Source organism: Schistocerca cancellata, chromosome 1 (genome assembly GCF_023864275.1).
Source record: "Schistocerca cancellata isolate TAMUIC-IGC-003103 chromosome 1, iqSchCanc2.1, whole genome shotgun sequence".
Lineage (NCBI taxonomy): Eukaryota > Metazoa > Arthropoda > Insecta > Orthoptera > Acrididae > Schistocerca > Schistocerca cancellata.
In genome coordinates, this window is record NC_064626.1 from 332,707,586 (window position 1) to 332,719,639 (window position 12,054).

The following is a 12,054-nucleotide window of genomic DNA, read 5'->3' on the forward strand; positions in this document are numbered from 1 at the left end:
AAACTGGCGTTCTACGGATCGGAGCGTGGAATGTCAGATCCCTTAATTGGGCAGGTAGGTTAGAAAATTTAAAAAGGGAGATGGATAGATTAAAGTTAGATATAGTGGGAATTAGTGAAGTTCGGTGGCAGGAGGAACAAGACTTTTGGTCAGGCGAATACAGGCTTATAAATACAAAATCAAATAGGGGTAATGCAGGAGTAGGTTTAATAATGAATAAAAAAATAGGAGTGCGGGTAAGCTACTACAAACAGCATAGTGAACGCGTTATTGTGGCCAAGATAGACACGAAGCCCATACCTACTACAGTAGTACAAGTTTATATGCCAACTAGCTCTGCAGATGATGAAGAAATTGATGAAATGTATGATGAGATAAAATAAATTATTCAGGTAGTGAAGGGAGAGGAAAATTTAATAGTCATGGGTGCCTGGAATTCGAAAATAGGAAACGGGAGAGAAGGAAACATAGAAGGTGAATATGGATTGGGGGTAAGAAATGAAAGAGGAAGCCGTCTGGTAGAATTTTGCACAGAGCATAACTTAATCATAGCTAACACTTGGTTCAAAAATCATGAAAGAAAGTTGTATACGGGGAAGAATCCTGGAGATACTAAAAGGTATTAGATAGATTATATAGTGGTAAAACAGAGATTTAGGAACCAGATTTTAAATTGTAATACATTTCCAGGGGCAGATGTGGACTCTGACCACCATCTATTGGTTATGAACTGTAGATTAAAACTGAAGAAACTGCAAAAAGGTGGGAATTTAAGGAGATGGGACCTGGATAAACTGACTAAACCAGAGGTTTTACAGAGTTTCAGGGAGAGCATAAGGGAAAAAATGATAGGAATGGAGGAAAGAAGCACAGTATAAGAAGAATGGGTAGCTCTGAGGGATGAAGTAGTGAAGGCAGCAGAGGATCAAGTAGGTAAAAAGACGAGGGCTAGTAGAAATCCTTGGGTAACAGAAGAAATATTGAATTTAATTGATGAAAGGAGAAAATATAAAAATGCAGTAAATGAAGCAGGCAAAAAGGAATACAAACGTCTCAAAAATGAGATCGACAGGAAGTGCAAAATGGCTAAGCAGGGATGGCTAGAGGACAAATGTAAGGATGTAGAGGGTTATCACTCTAGGGGTAAGATAGATACTGCCTACAGGAAAATTAAAGAGACCTTTGGAGATAAGAGAACCAATTGTATGAATATCAAGGGCTCAGATGGAAACCCAGTTCTAAGCAAAAAAGGGAAAGCAGAAAGGTGGAAGGAGTATATAGAGGGTCTATACAAGGGCGATGTATTTGAGGACAATATTATGGAAATAGAAGAGGATGTAGATGAAGATGAAATGGGAAATACGATACTGCGTGAAGAGTTTGACAGAGCACTGAAAGAACCGAGTCGAAATTAGGCCCCAGGAGTAGACAACATTCCATTAGAACTACTGACGGCCTTGGGAGAGCCAGTCCTGACAAAACTCTACCATCTGGTGAGCAAGATGTATGAGACAGGAGAAATACCCTCAGACTTCAAGAAAAATTTAATAATTCCAATCCCAAATAAAGCAGGTGTTGACAGATGTGAAAATTACCGAACTATCAGTTTAATAAGTCCCAGCTGCAAAATACTAACACGAATTCTTTACAGACGAATGGAAATCTGGTAGAAGCCGACCTCGGGGAAGATCAGTTTGGATTCCATAGAAATATTGGAACACGTGAGGCAATGCTGACCTTACGACTTATCTTAGAAGAAAGATTAAGGACAGGCAAACCTACGTTTCTAGCATTTGTAGACTTAGAGAAAGCTTTTGACAATGTTGACTGGAATACTCTCTTTCAAATTCTGAAGGGGGCAGGTGTAAAATACAGGGAGCGAAAGGCTATTTACAATTTGTACAGAAACCAGATGGCAGTTATAAGAGTCGAGGGGCATGAAGGGGAAGCAGTGGTTGGGAAGGGAGTGAGACAGGGTTGTAGCCTCTCTCCGATGTTATTCAATCTGTATATTGAGCAACCAGTAAAGGAAACAAATGAAAAATTCGGAGTAAGTATTAAAATCCACGGAGAAGAAATAAAAACTTTAAGATTCGCCGATGACATTGTATTTCTGTCAGAGACAGCAAAGGACTTGCAAGAGCAGTTGAACGGAATGGACAGTGTCTTGAAAGGAGGATATAAGATGAACATCAACAAAAGCAGAACGAGGATAATGGAATGTAGTCGAATTAAGTCGTGTGATGTTGAGGGAATTAGATTAGCAAATGAGGCACTTAAAGTAGTAAAGGAGTCTTGCTATTTGGGGAGCAAAATACCTGATGATGGTCGAAGTAGAGAGGAATTTGTTAACATCGTGTATAGATTTAAGTGTCAGGAAGTCGCTTCTGAAAGTATTTGTATGGAGTGTGCCATGTATGGAAGTGAAACATGGACGATAAATAGTTAGGACAAGAAGAGAATAGAAGCATTCGAAATGTGGTGCTACAGAAGAATGCTGAAGATTAGATGGGTAGATCACATAACTAATGAGGAGGTACTGGATAGAATTGGGGAGGAGAGGAGTTTTTGGCGCAGCTTGACAAGAAGACGGGACCGGTTGGTGGGACATGTTCTGCGGCATCAAGGGATCACAAATTTAGTATTGGAGGGCAGCGTGGGGGGCAAAAATCGTAGAGGGAGAGCAAGAGATGAACACACTTAGCAGATTCAGAAGGATGTAGATTGCAGTAAGTACTGGGAGATGAAGAAGCTTGCACAGGATAGGGTAGCATGGAGAGCTGCATCAAAGCAGTCTCAGGACTGAAGACCACAACAACAACAACAACAATAATAAACGTCCATTAATGACACATCAAAGCATAATAGTGATGTACAGGGATTAGATAGCGAAGTTTCAGCAGGAATTCGATAGCAGAGTTTCAGCATCTATGTTGATTCCCTTTTGACGTAAGGAATGGAACGTGAAAATTATGTGAAGGTTTCAGGACACCCTTAAGCTGAAAAACAAGAGCATTCGGACGCCCATAAGGGCTGTACTCCAAGGGAGCCACTTCCCCAAACCTCTGCTACAAACCTCTGCGCATTTCAAGGCGCAGTCTTATGACTGGCTGCCACCTTTTCGAAGCACATCGCTTCTGTAACATGTTTGAGAATTATACACTCCTGGAAATGGAAAAAAGAACACATTGACACCGGTGTGTCAGACCCACCATACTTGCTCCGGACATTGCGAGAGGACTGTACAAGCAATGATCACACGCACGGCACAGCGGACACACCAGGAACCGCGGTGTTGGCCGTCGAATGGCGCTAGCTGCGCAGCATTTGTGCACCGCCGCCGTCAGTGTCAGCCAGTTTGCCGTGGCATACGGAGCTCCATCGCAGTCTTTAACACTGGTAGCATGCCGCGACAGCGTGGACGTGAACCGTATGTGCAGTTGACGGACTTTGAGCGAGGGCGTATAGTGGGCATGCGGGAGGCCGGGTGGACGTACCGCCGAATTGCTCAACACGTGGGGCGTGAGGTCTCCACAGTACATCGATGTTGTCGCCAGTGGTCGGCGGAAGGTGCACGTGCCCGTCGACCTGGGACCGGACCGCAGCGACGCACGGATGCACGCCAAGACCGTAGGATCCTACGCAGTGCCGTAGGGGACCGCACCGCCACTTCCCAGCAAATTAGGGACACTGTTGCTCCTGGGGTATAGGCGAGGACCATTCGCAACCGTCTCCATGAAGCTGGGCTACGGTCCCGCACACCGTTAGGCCGTCTTCCGCTCACGCCCCAACATCGTGCAGCCCGCCTCCAGTGGTGTCGCGACAGGCGTGAATGGAGGGACGAATGGAGACGTGTCGTCTTCAGCGATGAGAGTCGCTTCTGCCTTGGTGCCAATGATGGTCGTATGCGTGTTTGGCGCCCTGCAGGTGAGCGCCACAATCAGGACTGCATACGACCGAGGCACACAGGGCCAACACCTGGCATCATGGTGTGGGGAGCGATCTCCTACACTGGCCGTACACCACTGGTGTTCGTCGAGGGGACACTGAATAGTGCACGGTACATCCAAACCGTCATCGAACCCATCGTTCTACCATTCCTAGACCGGCAAGGGAACTTGCTGTTCCAACAGGACAATGCACGTCCGCATGTATCCCGTGCCACCCAACGTGCTCTAGAAGGTGTAAGTCAACTACCCTGGCCAGCAAGATCTCCGGATCTGTCCCCCATTGAGCATGTTTGGGACTGGTTGAAGCGTCGTCTCACGCGGTCTGCACGTCCAGCACGAACGCTGGTCCAACTGAGGCGCCAGGTGGAAATGGCATGGCAAGCCGTTCCACAGGACTACATCCAGCATCTCTACGATCGTCTCCATGGGAGAATAGCAGCCTGCATTGCTGCGAAAGGTGGATATACACTGTACTAGTGCCGACATTGTGCATGCTCTGCTGCCTGTGTCTATGTGCCTGTGGTTCTGTCAGTGTGATCATGTGATGTATCTGACCCCAGGAATGTGTCAATAAAGTTTCCCCTTCCTGGGACAATGAATTCACGGTGTTCTTATTTCAATTTCCAGGAGTGTATTTTAGGGCGGCTCCGCCACAGTGCCTGTAATTACGAGCTGCGACTGGTCCTGTAAAATTATTCCTGCACCAATTTCCACACCACATGTACCGTGAAATTTTCATATCTCCCTTGCCTCTACATATGATTTTTATAACAATACACATACATACCTAGATGCATGACAACATGATCGTGGGAAGATCAAATGATTGCAGTAATGCATTATTTTGAGTAAAATGTGACGCTCTTACGTTTTCCCAGGACGTTCACCTGACATGTGAGTGTACGTATACTGTGAGAATGTTTAGTTTAAAAAAATAGAAAGAACAATAAAACTACCATACCTCTGGTTTGGTGGCATAAGCTGATGAGAATTACTATTACCGTTTCAAGCCATAGGTCACCACTGTGTTTCAGAAGCAAGCGCAGACAGACAGTACCTTTGTTTGGAGATAGAGGAATAGCGCAACGTAACATTGGGTTAAAAACTCAAGAATTAATCACCAGAAACTACCGTATGAGGTAAATATCATATAATATTATCACTCACCACTTTCTTGTGGCGTGGCATCTTTGTTGCCGGTACCGTAAATTCTGCTGTTTATTTCCTGAAAAAGCAAACAAAGAAACATTTTTATGAATGAATACCGTCTCGCTATATCTAGACCTACTTACACTGATGAGCCAGAACATTATGACCACTCACTTAATATCGTGTTGGTCCACATTTGCTACACAATGCACCAGTGATTCTGCTTGACATGGATTCGACAACTCCTTGGTAGGTTTCCAGAGGTATGTGGCACCGGATGCCCATGCACAGGTTACCCACTTGTGGATCGGTAGCTTGTAGGCACCGATCTGGCACTTGACAGAGTCACACATGTTTACCATCGCATTCATATCAGGAGGATTTGGTGGCCAAGAAATCAAAATGACTTCAGCATCATGTTCCATAAACCATTATAGCAAGACTCTGGTCTCGTGACACAGACAGCAACTTTCTGGAAGGTGCAGGAGGAATGCAGAGCTGATCTGCAATAATGTTCACGTGCACACATCTGACAGTTAATGTGCCTCTTAGCATACATGATACTGCACTCTCCCCCGCCCCCCGACTCCCGGCCGGCATTCCTGGTGTGGTACATGTGTCTAGCAGTGGAACGCCTGGATAACGGAGTATCCAGACATAACCATAGACTTGATTCATCCAATCTTGTGAGAGGTTTCAATTAGTCCACAGTCCGGCCTGCAGACATAATTGATGATATCGTTGGGTCAACATGAGAACACGTAGGGATCCTTGCTGCTGAGTATTATGTCCAACAATATGCACTTCATGGTGTGCTCCGAAAGGCTTGTGCTTCCACCAGCATTGTACTCCGTCTTCAGATCTGCCACAGATCGCCGTCTTTTCTGCATTACAGGGTGGAAAAGCCTCCGCCCTCCACGTCATGTGATGAGGCGTGGACTTGTAGCACATTCTCGGCTGCTCGCGGTTTCACCATCCTTCAATCAGTTTTCTCCACACCACGAGGCAGCATTCAATTTCGTGGTCTACAATAGTCATAATGTTTTGGCTCATCAGTGCATTTTCTTTGCAGGCCAATACACAGTGCCTGGCAGAAGTGCATCATGCCAATATTATAGACTTTTTTCTATTCCATTCGCGTATAGAACAATCGGCTTGAATATTTCAAAAGGGACACTATACATGGCAAGGCGCCTCAGACCGCACGGATACCCCGTGCGGCTCTTCATAAGGATTCCAACCACAGGAACAATAGGCCTACTCTAGAGCTGGTCGCACTAGCGTCCCTAGGATCTACATGAAAAGATCTTAACTTCACAGTGCGTCCAGTTGGGCGCGGAGAACGAAAAAATAATTGACAAATAGACAAGCAGCCATTGTTTGTACTGTGCGCATATACCAGTACTATACAATGAGTAGATAAGCAGCTTCGTGCATTCGGTACAGCACTAACCCGTTGGAATAAAATAATGTACTACTGGACTTTCGTTCGAACAGATACATGCTAATCTTACTAATAGTGACAAATCTTGACGGAGAGCATTCCTGTTTAATAGATTGTGACAAATGACAATCCGCATGCAGAGTGTTTTTGTGAGGGTCCTTTAATCAAATCCTCTCTTGGTACAATGAACTCTTTTTGAGCTTGATGTTATTACCAGTGAATAAGTACTTCAAAATGTAGCGATGTATAAGTTCAGTGGTAGAGTTTTACAGATGGTAGCTCTTCACACCAACAGTACACCATTCGAAGACTCTCTATTATCCAGTGAAGCACTAAAATGAACTGTTTATCGTTGTCTTCCTAATTATTTAATAAGGAAAACTTTATGTGTGGATTCGTAAATGATAAAAGTATTTAGCCTGGATACGATACTTCATTAGCCACAACTTTTATTTCTATCTTTGCTAATAGTTTCGGTGTCTCAGTCTCATTCCGGTCTAACTGTGGGCAGTGACGATGCCGGGTTGCAACCCGGCATCATGACTGTTTTTACAACAGTTATTGGTTGAGAATGGAGCTATGATCACAAAACAACATCGAGGGAAAAAAATCGCAACACCAAGAAGGATATTGCGAAACGAAAGTTGATAGCCTTCTTTCTACATTTGAGAGATGGTGTCTGTTCAGATTTCGCGCCAGTCACATAAAGTGACGCTAATAGCGCCAATATGAGCATTCAAACCAGCTTTGCTTTAAATACACGCAGTAACGGTAGTGAGCGTTAGTTACCTTTGAAACTGGACGTGGTGAGTTGATGTTAGTCAAGAACACGTTTAAGGTGACAAAGACACCTTTATTAACACTCCACTAATTTTGAACGAGGTCCTATAATACGGTTACGAGTAGCTGGACGTTACTTCTGCCACAGTTCAGAAAGTCTTGGCAGGAATGTAGCCACTGTATATGATTGCTGGAAGCGCTGATCACGAGAATGTACGGTCGCAAGAAGATTAGGGTCCGAAAAGCCACGTGACACAACCGAGAGGGAAGACCAAGGTGTTCGGCGTATGGCGCCGGCGCACCGTACTGCGTCTGCAGCAGGAATTTGAGTGGCATTTGGCATCACAGTGACACGACACAACGAGCTATTACAGATCGGTTACTTGAAGGACAGCTGCGAGCCAGATGCCCTGTAGCTTGCATTCCGCCGATCCCAAACCATCGCCCATACCCAGCGGTATGAAGCAAGATGTCTTTGTAGGGAAAGGTGGAGGTCTGTTATGTTTTCTGATGGAAGCTGGTTCTGCCTCGGTGCCAGTGATGACCGTGTGTTGGTTAGGAGCAGGCAAGTTGAGGGCCTGCTACCACGCTATCTGTGTGCTAGACACACTAGACCTACACCTGAACACCGAGCGAGGTGGCGCAGTGGTTAGACACTGGACTCGCATTCGGGAGGACGACGGTTCAATCCCGCGTCCGGCCATCCTGATTTAGGTTTTCCGTGATTTCCCTAAATCGCTCCAGGCAAATGCCGGGATGGTTCCTTTCAAAGGGCACGGCCGACTTCCTTCCCCGTCCTTCCCTAATCCGATGAGACCGATGACCTCGCTGTCTGGTCTCCTTCCCCGAACCAACCAACTGACCTACACCTGAAATTATGGTATAGGGTGCGATTTCGTATGACAGCAAGAACACTCTTGTGGTTACCCTACGCACATTGGCTGCGAAATTGTACGTCAGTCTGGCAGTTCGACCTGTCGTGCTACCATTCGTGAACAACATTCTACGGGCTGTTTTTCAATAGGATAACGCTCGCCCACATGCCGCTGTTGTTACCCAGCATGCTCTACAGAGTGTCGACATGTTTTCTTGATCTATTTCATCACCAGATCTGCCTTCAATCGATCACATATTGGACATCATCAGACGACGATCCCAGCGTCATCCACGAACAGCAGTAACCGTCTCTGCACTGGCCGACCAAGGCATGGAACTCCGTCCTATAAACTGACATTTGGTACCCGTACAACACAACACACGCACGTATCCATGCTTGCATTCGAGTTTCTCGTGGTTAATCCGTTTATTAATCTACAAGCATTTCACATTTGCATTTGCTTATTTCGCGCTTACATTAACCAGTGGTCTTGCAATTTTAATCACTTAAATATGATATCTAGACAAATGTGTTCCCAAAAGACCATTACTCTACATTGACGTTTTTTGCTGTTGCAATTTTTTCCGTTAGTGTAGTATCGAAGAAAGAGATAAAAACGGTATAGCTCTGGAACTATAATTTCCGTTGGGAAAAGAACTGTATCTTATTACGAGCCTGTCATGAGGACTGTAACACTGATCAGGCGTTCTTTCCATAAGAGAGTACTGTCGTAGCACTGCTATAGTGGTGAATGTTTCGTACACTCTTACCTCTTCTCGTCCCTTTGCCTCCTGCCGTATCTGCTGCACCAGGGTCGCTGCGTCGTCAGTTTTCGGCTTCTTCATCTCCGGGGCGCTCCCGCTCAAGATCTAAAACAGTGCAGTGCATCGGTACTACGATCTCTCATAGCTGTACTACATACCCCACAGCTCCTTTAAATTATGTAGTCAGTGGGAAAAAATCCTCAGTGCCATACTCAGTCAACGAAAATGTTTTACTGTATGTAATACGATTATTGGAAACATTAAAGTTTCCGCACTGGGCACAACACACATTTCAAGAGTAAATGAGAGAAAGAGAAAGAACGATTCACCATGAAAGAACTATACGAATGGGACGGAAATCGGTAGATATGATGTACATGGGCAGACAACCAAGTGATAACAATTTCAGAAGAACTGAATGATTTATTAAGGAGAAAGAACTTAAAAACTGAGCTAGTCAATAACGCGTTGGTCCACTTCTGTCAATTATGCAACCAGTTATTCGGCTTGGCATTGATTGTCAGAGTTGTTGAATGTCCTTCTGAGGGGTATCGTGCCAACTTCTGTCCAATTCCCGTGTTACATTGTCAAAATCCCGAGGTGGTTGGAGGGCCCTGCCCATAATGCTTCAAACGTTCTCAGTTGGGGAGAGATCCGGCGACTTTGCTGGCTAAGACAGGGTTTGGCAAGCACGAAGACAAGCAGTACAAATTCTCACTCTCTGCGGGCGGGTATTTTCTTTCTGAAATGTAAGAATTGGATGGCTTGCTATGAAGGGCACCAAAACGGGCGTATCGTCGAAGTATCGATGCGCTGTGAGGATGCCGCGGATGACAACCAGAGGGGTCCTGCTATGAAAAGAAACGGCATCCCAGACCATTGGGCGTATGACGGGCGACAGTCAGGTTGGTATCCTACCACTGTCCTGGGCGTGTCTAGACACGTCTACACTGGCTGTCGTGCCCAGATCGAAGCGAATCTCATTACTGAAGATAATTCTACTGAAATCAATGACATTTCAGGCCGAAGACCCTACCTTGGCCAGCAAATCGCGGGATCTCTCCCTAATTGAGAGCATTTGGAGCATTACGGGCAGGGCTCTCAAACCAGCTCGGGATTTTGACGATATAACACGCCAATTGGATAGAACTTGGCACGATATCCAACAGCTCTAGCAATCAGTACCAAGCGGACCAACGCGTTATTGACTTGCTCAATTTTGGAAGCACTTTCTCTTGAATAAATCATCCAGTGTTTCTGAAATTGTATTGATTTGGTTTTCTGTACATTTAGATCACATCTACCGATTCCCGCCCCATTTGGAGAATTCCTTAATGGTGCGTCTTTTTTTGTTTCGGAGTGCATATAACGAAAGAACAGTTCATTTAGCCTTCGTTTCTATTGTCGCCCAAATGTTACATGGAACAACCACAGTCTAAGACGCCACAGTCAGAACTGGATCATGTTTTCCTTACCCCACTGAATCGGAATTTTCTTCGATGTAACAATTTTTTTGCGATAACTTTACTAAAAGAAGGGATTTATTGGTACAAAACATTCTGAAACATCAAGGAATCATCAGTTTAGTATTGGAAGGAAGCATGGAAAGTAAATATTGTTGAGGGAGACCAAGAGATGACTGCACTAAGCAGGTTAAAATGGATGTAGGTTGCAGTGCTTATTAAGAGAGTGGAGTAGCTTTGAGACCTGCCTCAAATCAGCCTTCGAACTGAATACTATAACAACAATAGCAATAATAATCACCAGATATTTTTTAAGTCGTCCCGCTTCACATAAACACTTCAGGATACACGCTTCCGTAGCCAAAGCCATTTGCCGTTGAAAGCAACATGCGCTACATGGCACAGATTATACAAATCTTTGATCACATAGCTGCTGGTATCCAAAAAGCGCTGTGCTAATTTGTGATGAGAGGTCACATTTTCATAATATGGTTTGATACCACAACCTTGCCAGTAACGATAGACAGACTGAACCTCGCGAATGTGCTGGAGTAATGTAAGGCTCTTCTCATAAACTGCATAAGGAAGAACTTTAGTAGCGACGATCCAAGTTTGGATTTAACTGTTAGTGGAAACCAGCAAATTCTGAATCTCCTGCAAATACAGAACTAATACCTGCAAGTTATCATCATTTCAGGCTATATTACTTGAAGTTTAACTACACCACAAGATCAGCAACTCCTTCCAGCCACTACCAAGTGTAAAGTTACATGAGCCCTTTACTCTAAACGGTTTGAGGAACCGTGTAATCGAGCAGTGACCAGGCATGAAATGTAGCATTATTTGAACAAACGCCAAGTCAGATCACGATGGTACCTCATTATAAACGATAAATTACCAAGAAACTAAAACTTAAATGAGAATCTCCTACTGTTTTACTTATAGAAGAGCATATTCAGTTCACATGAGAACTTTATGTTATTTTCTTCGTTTAGTTCCAAATAGGACGTTACATGATGCGTACCAAAGTTGTCAAGAGTAGCTAGACTGGGACAGTTCTGGCATGCTATGCATTGTTGCTAAATTCCCAATGATGTCATGTGGTGTTGCCATATTTCTGATTAAGGCAAATGCACGATGCATAAAATGGCGGGAAATTCAAATTTTGGCATGAAAATAAAATTTTGGCAGGAAATTTTAAGTAGATGGTGTTTTCCCCTACTCCTTTTCCTTTTACAATTCATCAGAAAGAACTGTGATTTACTAGGTATTCTTGTCCTGCTCTAAAGCATCTAATAGCCTCCAATTTCTTGGTAGGACGAAGAGTCCAACTGACAAATGCTTTGAACTGTGTGTGCTACATTTAACAGCTATCTATGTGGTAAATTCTTAAAGTTCATCTATGTGAGAGACAGTATCAAGGCTATAAACCATTTCACCTAGGTGGGGATGACAATGTGACAGCTGGAAGAATATTGGATAAAATCATCTAAAAGACCTGCAATCGTAACACACAAATTGGAGTTGGCTGACGTTAAAATCGGCTCTCTGATGGAACAACTGGCTGGAATATCATAGTAACTCTCAGTTCTTCTCCGATGAACATGATCAACTGGAGGTTATGAGG